This window comes from Amborella trichopoda, chromosome 5 (genome assembly GCF_054954075.1).
Source record: "Amborella trichopoda isolate Santa Cruz 75 chromosome 5, AtrichopodaSantaCruz75HAP2 v2.0, whole genome shotgun sequence".
NCBI lineage: Eukaryota > Viridiplantae > Streptophyta > Magnoliopsida > Amborellales > Amborellaceae > Amborella > Amborella trichopoda.
Genome location: NC_142340.1, coordinates 44,075,158 through 44,087,981, shown reverse-complemented (window position 1 = coordinate 44,087,981; position 12,824 = coordinate 44,075,158).

Genomic DNA, 12,824 nt, shown 5'->3' with positions numbered 1-12,824 from the left:
ATCATATAATATAATATAAATAATATATAGTACAATATAATATACTATAATATTATATATTATATGATATTATAATATATGTTATATATTTATATTTATTTTATTAATATAATTTATTATTATATAGTATACATTGATTATATATTATATATAATACTAATATATATAATATTTATATTATTATATTATATTATATATAATACGATTATATATTAATAAAATATACATAAAATGCATTATAATAAATATTATGTTATGTTATATATATATTATATGTTTATATTTATACTGTTCATATATATATATATATATATATATATATATATATATATATATATTATCAAAAGCAATACCTAGAACTTTCTTAACATTCAAACAAGTTATCAAACACAATACTCAAAACTTATTTAAATCTTTCATAACAAAACATTCCACTATCCAGAAAAAATATAAACATTTTCTTTCTGAAAGAAATCTTTCAAGAAATCAAAAACGCCCTAAGTGAGTGTTTCAATAACCAGACATTTTTTGTCGAAAAATTGGATTGTCTTTATTAAAAATTAAAATATAACTTTTTTAAAGGGCATTTATATAGAGTGCACATGAAACTGTTTTCTTTTGTAATGATAATGGCTTAATTGAGGAGGTTGCATCCCTAAACTATGAGTCCTAATAATACTCTTCGATGGGGGTTTTACCTAAAGTGGCTCGATGGCGGAGTATATAACCCTTTCTTTATAATATACTCACTATGCAGTATTATGGCATGCTTTCATCTATGCCCTCCATCTTCAATGACAGATGGCAGAGAGGAAGTCCATCAAGTGAATGAATGAAATCTTTACTATACATGTGCTAATGGCACGTTCTGTAGCATGAAAATACGAAAAATTTCTTTTGAGTGATTAGGGGTGGGAGTATCTTCACATCAATTGGCTGTCAAGTGGTATAACAAAATGTAGAGACTAATTGACGTGAAAAAAATCTCACACCTAAACACATAAATATAAAAGAGTTTTTTTATGTGAAAATATTTATTAAAAAATATTTTCACACATCCTAAACCTGCCCTAAATATACTTTCCCCATGATATAAGGGGTGAAGTCTTTATAAAATGTGAGGGTTGTTGCAGTTGAGTAGACCTTTTGGGTAGAGTGGAAGAAAGCACCGGAGAATCGTTTGTGCAATGTTAATCATTCATGGATGAATGAAATTTACCGTGACTGATTTAAAAAAAAAAATCGTTTATGCAATGTCGTGGTTTATATCGAATGTCCAACTAATACTCTTTTTTTGAACATTAATGTCCAACAAATTCTCTGTCCAACTAATTCCCTTAGATCATTGAGTAGCGTGGAAAGCAACCACAATTGGCCACTAGGAGAAGTGTTCTCTATTTCTCTCTCACACATAAATAAATACACATCTCTCTCTCTAAAACACTGATTTTAAATGGAAGAAGCTCTCTCTTTCTCTCTCTTCACACATGCGGAAGTGCTCTCTCTCACAACATTAAGTACATCTCTCTCTCTCTCTTCAAGCTTACAAAGAAGTGCTCTCTCTTACACACATAAATACGCCTCTCTCTTTCTTTGTCTCTTGCTCTAGCTTAGACACACATACAAACAGATTTTAGCCGCAATAAACACAAAAAGCAGGAGCAGATCAATAAACCTCAGGAACAGATGACTTCAAAAACTCAAAGCCATATTAGCCTCAGGAACAGATGGTGTCAAGACAGCTGAGGAAACATAATGACATTTGAAATAACCAACAAAACTCGACGTGGATTCGGGGAGGATTAGCAGCTCGCAGACCAAAACAGATATGATAGTAACAAGGCAACAAATTCAATCAAACAACAAGAAGATGAACTTAGAAAATCTACTTTTTTTTTTTAGTTTATTTGACTCTAGTTAAAAAAAAAAAAGACCAAAAAAAGAGGATTTTTTTAGTTCATCTTCATGTTGTTTGATCGAGTTTGTTGTCCTATTACTCGATCATGTATGTTTTGGTCTGTGAGCTGCTAAATCAATCTCGGATCCACGCTAAGTTCTGTTGGCTCTTCAAAGTGCCATTATGTTCTTTCAGCCGTCTCGATTGCTTTGTCTAAAATTTTTAGCTGATTGATCGAGTCTACTCTGATATAGCCTTAAGTTCCTGATGCCATTTGTTCATAAAGCTTGTTGATATGTTGTTGCTTTTTGTGCTCGTTGATTAAGCAATCTGAGTATGACAACCATTTGCATCTACTGGTCATGCTATACACCTGAAGATCCAACTGCTCGTTTCTGGAATTAGAGTTCAAACTCTAGCTGCTCTTTCTAATAGCATCTTGAGTTTGAGGGGGGGTGTGAAAGGAAAGTATATATTGTTATCAAGTTAATATGGAAGGTTTAAGGATAGATATAATATCTTATATTTATGGTAAGACTGGGTATAGCATAAAAATATGTTATTTATTTCTATATTTTTTGATATGTAATTTGTTTATAAAAGACAAGTCTGTGTATTCATAGTTTCATATGATTAATGGACACTGAGTCTCTTTAGAGAAACTTGATACTATTCACTCTCTTTTTATGCAAACGTACATGTACATACATCATTTCATTAAAATCTCTCCCTCTCACGTATATAGTAATTCATTATAAGCTCTCTCCTTTGTCTCTCTCTCTATATATATGTATGTGTGTGTATGCACGCGCGCCAACACATAATCCAACTATTCAAAAAACATTAATTTATTTATAGCAAAAAGATCCCCCAACAGCATTCGATGCATTTACTCACTCAAGTGAAACCTTATTAGTAAATTTTCAGTGTGTCCCTCACTCAGGTGAAACCAGATTAGTTTATTTTTAGGCTCCCAAGGTTTGGAGGTTTAACCTTCTCAACCTAAAGACTAACATGAGAAAGAAAGAAAAAGAAAAGTATAGAATGAGACGATTTACCTTTGATACAAAGTGATCACAATAATCTTGACCATTGGATGTGAAGTTGAGTGGATGCAAGTATTTCATTCACCAAGCTCAAACTTCAAAAGAAATTTTCTTGAATTTTGTGGCACATCAAAACTATCAAATTTCACATCAAATTGTTGTAAGGAATTGTGACCACCTTGTATCAAAGGTAAATGATCTCATTGTTTACAATCCCTGAAAAAAATATGTGTACTATGAACAAAAAAATAATGTCTTAACATAGGATATAAATTGGGAAAAAGTTTATATAAGGTTGCAACCTTAAAATGTAGAATTAAATATGCACCTCAAAAATCCATCGGAAACGGTTGTTTTAATGTTGAAAACCCCTCAAATTGATTATCTTGACATTGAGATGTATGCATATGAAAAAAAAAAAAACTATTTTGAGTCCTAGAATTAGTGCATCTTGCAACACATTATCTAAACCATCCACTTTCAAGATTTTTATATGTTTATAGGTCTACTTGATTTTAACCATTTTTGGAGTTTTAAATTTTATTATGAGATTTAAAAATATATTTTTAGATAGTCTCAAGAGCTTTTTATACCAAAATTACATGTTATGATAAAATTTTAGAGGTGCGTCTTAATTGGATTGTTTAAGGTTACAATCTTATAGAAACCAAACCCTATAAATTGTGTAATTGTTTTTAGATAGTTATAATAATTGTTTAAAGAGCTCAAAGTAACCAAACCCTATAAATTGTGTAATTGTTTTTAGATAGTTATAATAATTGTTTAATGAGCTCAAAGTTCACTTTTCTTATTTGGAAATATTTATACGTGATTCTGAAGTAGAATCCCATGGTAAAATACCTTTCTAGATAAGTCATTTGCTACATAGAGTAAGGGTATAGTTTGCTCGCAGGGGAACACGGATAAACGTCTTATAAAAACAAGTCCCAAATATATAGTACCCACGTGCAACACACGGTGAATATGATGACGTGTACCACGTGTGAAAAAATCAAAACATAGCTGGTACTTTGACCCGAGTAAAACTTTGCATCGCAACAAAAAATAAAAAAATAAAAAAAATTCTTGCATTAGATACAAGCTATTTGTTTGTATCAAGATTAAAAAATACACCGATCCCATCTAGATCGGGCATAAGTGGAACGGTCTCGGATCCACGATCTAGCTATATTTCTACAAGAAATCACTTGATGACCGACATCACAAATCTGCGTCATGATGACATAGATGTCACAAATCTGTGTCATGATGACATAGATCGGACATGTTACCGGTCCTGACTTCACGAACGGGTTCTTATGTCATATTTTCCACATTTTGACTAATATCTTTTAGTCAAAAAAGAATGTGGTATGGTATTAGCACATGAGAAATTGTCAGGTTTTATTGGAACCAGACCCAAACCCAATCGGACCTGGACCCGGACTCGGACCCTTATCGGAACCCGACTGTAGGGTCTAGTTTTGGACCTATACCCAGACCCGGATCAAGTCTACCCCTCAGGTCCAAAATCTGATCCAGATCCATTGTCACCCTCATGGATGTACTTGTTATCAATAATAATTTATTGTTTAAATTAAAAAGTATTATATATAATGACCTACATTATTGATCAACAATGCCCCTCACAAAATTATCTGAGATAAATTATATAGATAATTTTAAATATATCATTTTTAAGGGTGTGGTTTGTATAGAGCCGAGGCTATAAACAATCAAATTCGACGCCGCCTTCAAATAGTGTTGAGAAATGTTGTTTCAATATTGGAAATCTATGTGATAGCCTTAAAATATACTTTTATCTTTAATTATAAAATTTAAAGCTTCAAAAATAGTGTAGATTGAGTAGATCTATAAAAACTTGAAAAGCTTGAAAATTGATGGTCCAAAAATGCGTTAAAAGTTGCACTATTTTTAAAACTTGAAATCCATTTTTTTCTCATGTCCATGCATTTTGATATTGAGATGATCAATTTGAGGATATTTGGGCATTAAAGCAACATCTTCTAGTGAAATTTTGGAGGTGGGCTCTAATTTCATTGTTTAGAGCCTTGGCTCTATATAAACTTTTTCCCTTTTGGCTGCGGTTTAAATAGAACCGAGGCTCTAAACAATCAAATTAGAGCCCACTTTCAAATAGGCTCAAGAAATATGATTTCAATGCTGAAAAGTTTTGTGATAGCCTTAAATTATATTTTCATCGTTAGTTATAAAATTTAAAGTTTCAAAAATAGTGTAGATCGAATAGATCTATGCAAACTTGAAAATCTTGAAAATTGACGGTCTAAAAATTAGTTACTAGATGCTCTATTTTCAAAAATTGAAATCTACATTTTTTTTTATTGTTTAGAGCCCACTTTCAAATAGTATCGAGAAATATGGTTTCAATACTGGAAAGTTTTGTGATAGCCTTAAATTATATTTTCATCTTTAGTTATAAAATTTAAACTTTCAAAATAATGTAGATCGAGCTGATCTATGAAATCTTGAAAATTAACAGTCCAAAAATTAGTTACAAGATGCACTATTTTCAAAATTTGAAATCCGATTTTTCTTTTATTGTTTAGAGCCCACTTTCAAATAGAGTCGAGAAATATGGTTTCAATACTAGAAAGTTTTGTGATAGCCTTAAATTATATTTTAATCGTTAGTTATAAAATTTAAAGTTTAAAAAATAGTGTAGATCGAGCACATCTATGAAAACTTGAAAATCTTGAAAATTGACGATCAAAAAATTAGTTACAAGATGCACTATTTTCAAAACTTGAAATCCTTTTTTTTCTCATGTCCATGCATGTTGATGTCGAGATGATCAATTTGATGATATTTGGGCATCAAAACAACCTCTTCCAATAAAAGTTTTGAGTTAGGCTCTAATTTGATTGTTTAGAGCCTAGGCTCTATATAAACTTTCCTCTAAGGATATCCATCAGGCCCTAAAAGAAAGGATATTAATTTTACATAAGATGGTCTACTCATTATAAGATTAACCATCAGGCCGTAATTGTCATATGTGCTCACTTGATCTCAACTTATCCATCTTTGAAATGACCAGTGGATTGCCCTTGCAGAATTGAAGAAAACTTGACACTTAAGCTCGCCACCTTTCATCACCAGAATATAAATGATGAATAGAATATTGAAATATGTTGAGAAAATAAATAAAATAACTATTAAAATAGGGATTATGGTGTGGGATTTAAGGGGACTTAAGATTTCTTTTTTTGACAAGAGTACGAACTTTTATTGATTGTGTGCATAAAAAGCATAAATTACAACGCTGAGATCAGAGCATAAAAAATGGATAAGGAGGGTAAAGAAACTCCAAATTTGGCTAAGCGATCCGCAGAGTCATTAGCATCTCGAAAATGTGGGAGAAAAAAACACAAATGCTTGAGGAGGAGCATAAGTCCATAATTTTCAACCACAAAGAGTGAAGAGTCCATGGAATTCATTGTTCTGGCAAACACCATTTGATCACATTGAGAGAGTCTCCTTCAACAAAGATAGTTCCCTTGATGCGCTTATTGACAATGATCTCCAAACCATGAAGGAGGGCATCATTCTCAATCTGGTTAGCACTGGTGGATCCGCAATACCCAACAAATAAGAAAATAATAGCTCCAATATCGTCTCGAAGGAGACCACCAACTCTAGTTGGTCTCGGGTTTCCTTGAGAGCTCCCATTAAAATTAAGCTTGAAAGACTTCAAAGGTGGAGGCACCCAAAAGGAGACCAGCTTGTTCTTGGGCGCATAGGTAAAAACAAGTAGGTTTAGGTTGACGAAGATATCTGCTCTAGAGACCCCCCACCCTCCTTTGGTGACCGAAAACTAGTCCCAAAGAGACTGCAGAATTTTGTCTTTGATAATGTGAAGATCCAAACATAAGCCATCAAAACTTTTTATGTTTCTTTTCCAACCAAATATGCCAAAGAATGGAGCTCCTAACGATTTTCCAAATAAGTAGACCTTTAGGAGGAAATGTGGTGATTTGAAGATGGTCAATAATAGAAATCAAATTAGCCGGAAGCATGAGAGGGAAACCCAACAAAACTAAGAGCCCATTTCCAGATGGCATCAACAAAAGAACAGTGTAAGAAAAGGTGACAACATGTCTCTTCTGCATTCTTGCATAAAAGACAAACATGGGCAGTATTTTACCTCGAATATGAAGATTGTCTAGCTTGAGGCATTTATTCTGCAATGCCACCCAAAGGAAAGCTTGTATCTTCATAGGGATAGGCCATTTCCAAATTGCATGGACACCCTCAAAAGACCACCACAATCGATCATAGAAAAGAAGTCTATAAGCTGATTTGACTGAGAAAAGACCATCGCTTTCTTTCCCATATGACCACATCATCTATATTAGGTGAGACGTCAACACCTTCAAGTAGGAAAAGGAGGCTTTCAAGCTGCATAATCACATTGTCAAGCAATCTGTTATAAGTACATTCAATATTCCAAATGAGAGCCCCAGATTGATTGCAAGGTCCTCAACTTTTGCAGCAGGACAGGTCACTTTAGAAAAAAGATCAGGATAAAGAATAGAGAGAGAACTATCACCAAGCAATCTATTGAACCAAAAGAAAATATCCTTCCCACTGCCCAGAAGCCATCTAATATTACCAAACACCACATTCTTACAACTGTATATGCCCTTCCAAACTTGTGATGTAAACTTACCACCCGTGCCTTTTTTTATAAGATGGGAGATATGATCAAAACCATACTTGGCTGCCAGAACCTGAATCCAAAGATGGTTGAGACATTGAATGATTATCCACCACCATTTCGAGAGAAGAGCCAAGTTCATATATTTTAGTCTTTTGATGCCCAGCCCACCTGTCACACCCCAAGAATTTACAGTACTGTTATTCCTGAGATGTGACAGACAAAACATATATACATCTATTGATAGGACAAATTTACAGTGGCGAGGTCTTACATAATAAATAAAGAAAGCTAGCACAACAACAGTATCTTCCAAGGTTGATCTTGACTAGCACTCAAAATGAATCCGTAGTTATCCTGAAAAATGTTTACCATAGTTTGATGAGTTTGGCTACTCAGTAAGTGATCATCATAATCCTAAAAATAATCATGATTGAAAGATATCAATATTTTCTAAAATGAGATTTATTAACAGAAATGCATCAACAGTTTCACTTTCAATAAATGCATAATTAAGTATAATTCGTGTAATTGAAATGCTTATAACACTTTTAACGGCAGTACATAATTCAAAGGATTTCACAAAATACCCTACTGGCGTCCCAAGTAGGTCACCTATATACCCCATCAGCGTCTTGATGGGTCCACTTAATCCCTATCGGCGTCCCAGATAGGTCCACTTAATCCCTGCAGGTCCACTTATATCTCACCGGCGTACCGGATGAGTCCACTTAATCCCTACCGGCGTCCCAGATAGGTCCACTTATACCTCACTGGCGAACCGGATGAGTCCACTTGCATACTTAAATTATTTCTAAATCTCTTTAAACATTCGAAAGCAGCAATATCATGTACTCAACATATCACTAAAATCATTAATATGAATTTCACTTAAACCATTAATAACAGTCACTCTCTATAATATTTCACTATTTATTAAAAATATATTATTTTTCAGGAAGACGATATCACTTACACACAAAACTTATAAATAAAGATCCTGGACGGAAATATCACTATTTATTAAAAATAGACTATTTTTCAGGAAGACGATGTCACTTACACACAAAACTTATAAAATAAATATCTTAGACGGAAATATAACTATTTATTAAAAATATACTATTTTTCAGGAAGACGATATCACTTACACACAAAACTTATAAAATAAAGATCCTAGACGGAAATATCACTATTTATTAAAAATATACTATTTTTCAGGAAAACGATATCACTTACACACAAAACTTATAAAATAAAGATCCTAGACGGAAATATCACTATTTATTAAAAATATACTATTTTTTAGGAAGACAATATCACTTACACACAAAACTTATAAAATAAATATCTTGAACGAAAATATCACTATTTATTAAAAACAGACTATTTTTCAGGAAGACGATGTCACTTACACACAAAACTTATAAAATAAATATCCTGAACGAAAATATCACTATTTATTAAAAATAGACTATTTTTCAGGAAGACGATGTCACTTACACACAAAACTTATAAAATAAAGATCCTAGACGGAAATATCACTATTTATTAAAAATATACTATTTTTTAGGAAGATGATATCACTTACACACAAAACTTATAAAATAAATATCCTGAACGAAAATTTCACTATTTATTAAAAACAGACTATTTTTCAGGAAGACGATGTCACTTACACACAAAACTTATAAAATAAATATCTTGAACGAAAATATCACTATTTATTAAAAACAGACTATTTTTCAGGAAGACGATATCACTTATCCATAATTATTTGAGAGGGAGCTTCCGATAAAAAATTTCGGTTCGAGAGAGAAGTTCACTGTGTTTCGACCAGAGAGAGATCTCAAAATTTTGTTTTAGGGTGGGAGTGCTCACATCCCCTATTTAAATTCTTATAACGTATTATTATATTATTAACGTATTATTATATTATTTTCTTACGTACCTGAGGTGTCGCGTTAAAAGCAGACTTTTATCGTACGAAAACCACGTCCGCTAAAGGACGTTGCCAGCTGCAAGCAGCAGGAGGCAAAAGCAGGCAAGCAAAACAGGCAAGCAAAAGTTAAACGAAGTAAAAGTTTTTGAAAATAGTGATGGTCCCCAAGGACCATCATACTCAAACAGAACATCACCTATTTATAAGCATATTTTCTACTTTTTTTTTTTTTTTTTTTTTTTGAAATTTTAGGATTGTTACATTCTTCCCTCCTTAAAGAAATTTAGTCCTCTAAATTTGTGTACCTGATTACTGAAAAAGATAGGGGTATTTTTCTCTGATTTCGTCTAATTTTTAAGTATATTTCTCTGATTTTTAAGTATATTCTTTTTAAATTTCCTAAGGATCTTAAACCTATTGCTCTGATACCATAATTGTCACACCCCAAGAATTTACAGTACTGTTATTCCTGAGATGTGACAGACAAAACATACATATATCTATTGATAGGACAAATTTACAGTGGCGAGGTCTTACATAATAAATAAAGAAAGCTAGCACAACAACAGCATCTTCCAAGGTTGATCTTGACTAGCACTCAAAATGAATCCGTAGTTATCTTGAAAAATGTTTACCATAGTTTGATGAGTTTGGCTACTCAGTAAGTGATCATCATAATCCTAAAAATAATCATGATTGAAAGATATCAACATTTTCCAAAATGAGATTTATTAACAGAAATGCATCAACAGTTTCACTTTCAATAAATGCATAATTAAGTATAATCCGTATAATTGAAATGCTTATAACACTTTTAACGGCAGTACATAATTCAAAGGATTTCACAAAATACCCTACTCGCGTCCCAAGTAGGTCACATATATACCCCATTAGCGTCTTGATGGGTCCACTTAATCCCTATCGACGTCCCAGATAGGTCCACTTAATCCCTGCAGGTCCACTTATACCTCACCGGCGTACCGGATGAGTCCACTTAATCCCTACCGGCATCCCAGATAGGTCCACTTATACCTCATCGGCGAACCGGATGAGTCCACTTGCATACTTAAATTATTTCTAAATCTCTTTAAACATTCGAAAGCAGCAATATCATGTACTCAACATATCACTAAAATCATTAATATGAATTTCACTTAAACCATTAATAACAGTCACTCTCTATAATATTTCAAAAATAACCAATCAAATATTTTGGGCTCAAATTTAGAAAGGTAGCAGTTTGTAAAGGCATTCTAGCATAATTGCCAATTTAATATGTATAGAAAAACTCTTATAAAAATTCAAGAATACAGAATTATCACAATTTATAGGATGTTAATTTGCAAATAAACATTTCACAACAATACTATAATCAATTGGAAAAATGTCAATTTTTAAATAATACGGCAGTTATTTGCACACGAATTTTACAATGTCTAAATATTCAAAACAGTAGAAAGAAATATCACAATTTAACTAAAAGCAGAAATATCACATTTATTTCTAACAATAAACAAGAAAAATAAATAAATTTATTTTTTTAATTTACAACATTCAAAATTTCTAATATAGATAAAATATCACAATTTTTATTAAAAAGATTATTTTTCATGATAATGAGGTCACGTGCGCATAAAATTTATCGCGCCTAAAATTCATGATAATAAGCAGAAATAATTATTTCATTTCATTTTTAAAAAGAATGGATTATTTTTCGAGACAATGAGGTCACTTACACATAAAACTGATAAAATAAAGGTCCTAGACGAAAATATCACTATTTATTAAAAACAGACTATTTTTCAGGAAGACGATATCACCTACCCATAATTATTTGAGAGGGAGCTTCCGATAAAAAATTTCGGTTCGAGAGAGAAGTTCACTGTGTTTCGACCAGAGAGAGATCTCAAAATTTTGTTTTAAGGTGGGAGTGCTCACATCCCCTATTTAAATTCTTATAACGTATTATTATATTATTTTCTTACGCTCTACCTCATACCTGAGGTGTCGCGTTAAAAGCAGACTTTTATCGTACAAAAACCACGTCCGCTAAAGGACGTTGCCAACTGCAAGCAGCAGGAGGCAAAAGCAGGCAAGCAAAACAGGCAAGCAAAAGTTAAACGAAGTAAAAGTTTTTGAAAATAGTGATCGTCCCCAAGGACCATCATACTCAAACAGAACATCACCTATTTATAAGCATATTTTCTACTTTTTTTTTTTTTTTTTTTTTTTTTTTTTGAAATTTTAGGATTGTTACACCACCCATTTTGATTGGGGTGCAAATTTTATCCTAACTGACTAGATGAAACTTCCTATTATCATCGTCATAAGAACCCCAAAAAATTTTTCTTATATATCTCTCAATGATATTGAAAATATTACTAGATATTTGAAGAATAAACATTAGATAAATAGGCAGGTTGGCATAGGTCAACTTAATTAGAGAGACACACCCTCCCAATGAGAGAGTTTTGAATTTCCAGAGATCCAGTTTAACTTGGTATCTTTGGATAAAAGGGCCCCAGACCGCTCTAGATAGCCTTGAGTTTGAAATAGAGACCCCCAAATACTTAATAGGGAACTTGTCGATCTTAAAGTGGAGGATAACAACCAGAGAATCGAGAAGACTCGAATCACAAGAAGTCCCAATCGTTGATGTTTTATGAAAATTAACTTTAAGGCCCAAAGCTAGCTGGCTACAAACAAGGAAGTTACTGAGATTCTTGATCATAATAGGGTCAGCATTGCAGAAATTAAAGTGTCGTCCCCGTACTACAAGTGAGAGATAATAAGGCCATTGAAACTCACCTGAAAGCCCTCGAGTCTGTCCTTACCAACAATGTTCTTAAGCATCATACTGAATGCTTATCCAACCAGGGTGAAAGGAAAAGAGACAGGATCTCCTTTTCTGATGCCCCTAGAAACCTTAAAAAACCCTTGTGGACAACCATTGATAAGTATAGAAAAATGAGCCGAGGACAAACACCCAAGAATCCAAGATGACCACCTAGAACCAAAGCCCATACATCTCATAATCTCCAATAATACTTGCCATTCAACTCTATCGAATGCCTTTTCCATATCCAGGTTAATAACAATCCCTGTTATCATATCAAGGGACTTCGAATGAAGGTATTCATGAGCAATGAGATTACTATCTGAAATCATTCTATCACAAATTAAATTAGATTGTTTTCTAGAAATAAGAAAAGGTAGAGCTACTTTAAGTCTTTCTGCTAAAAC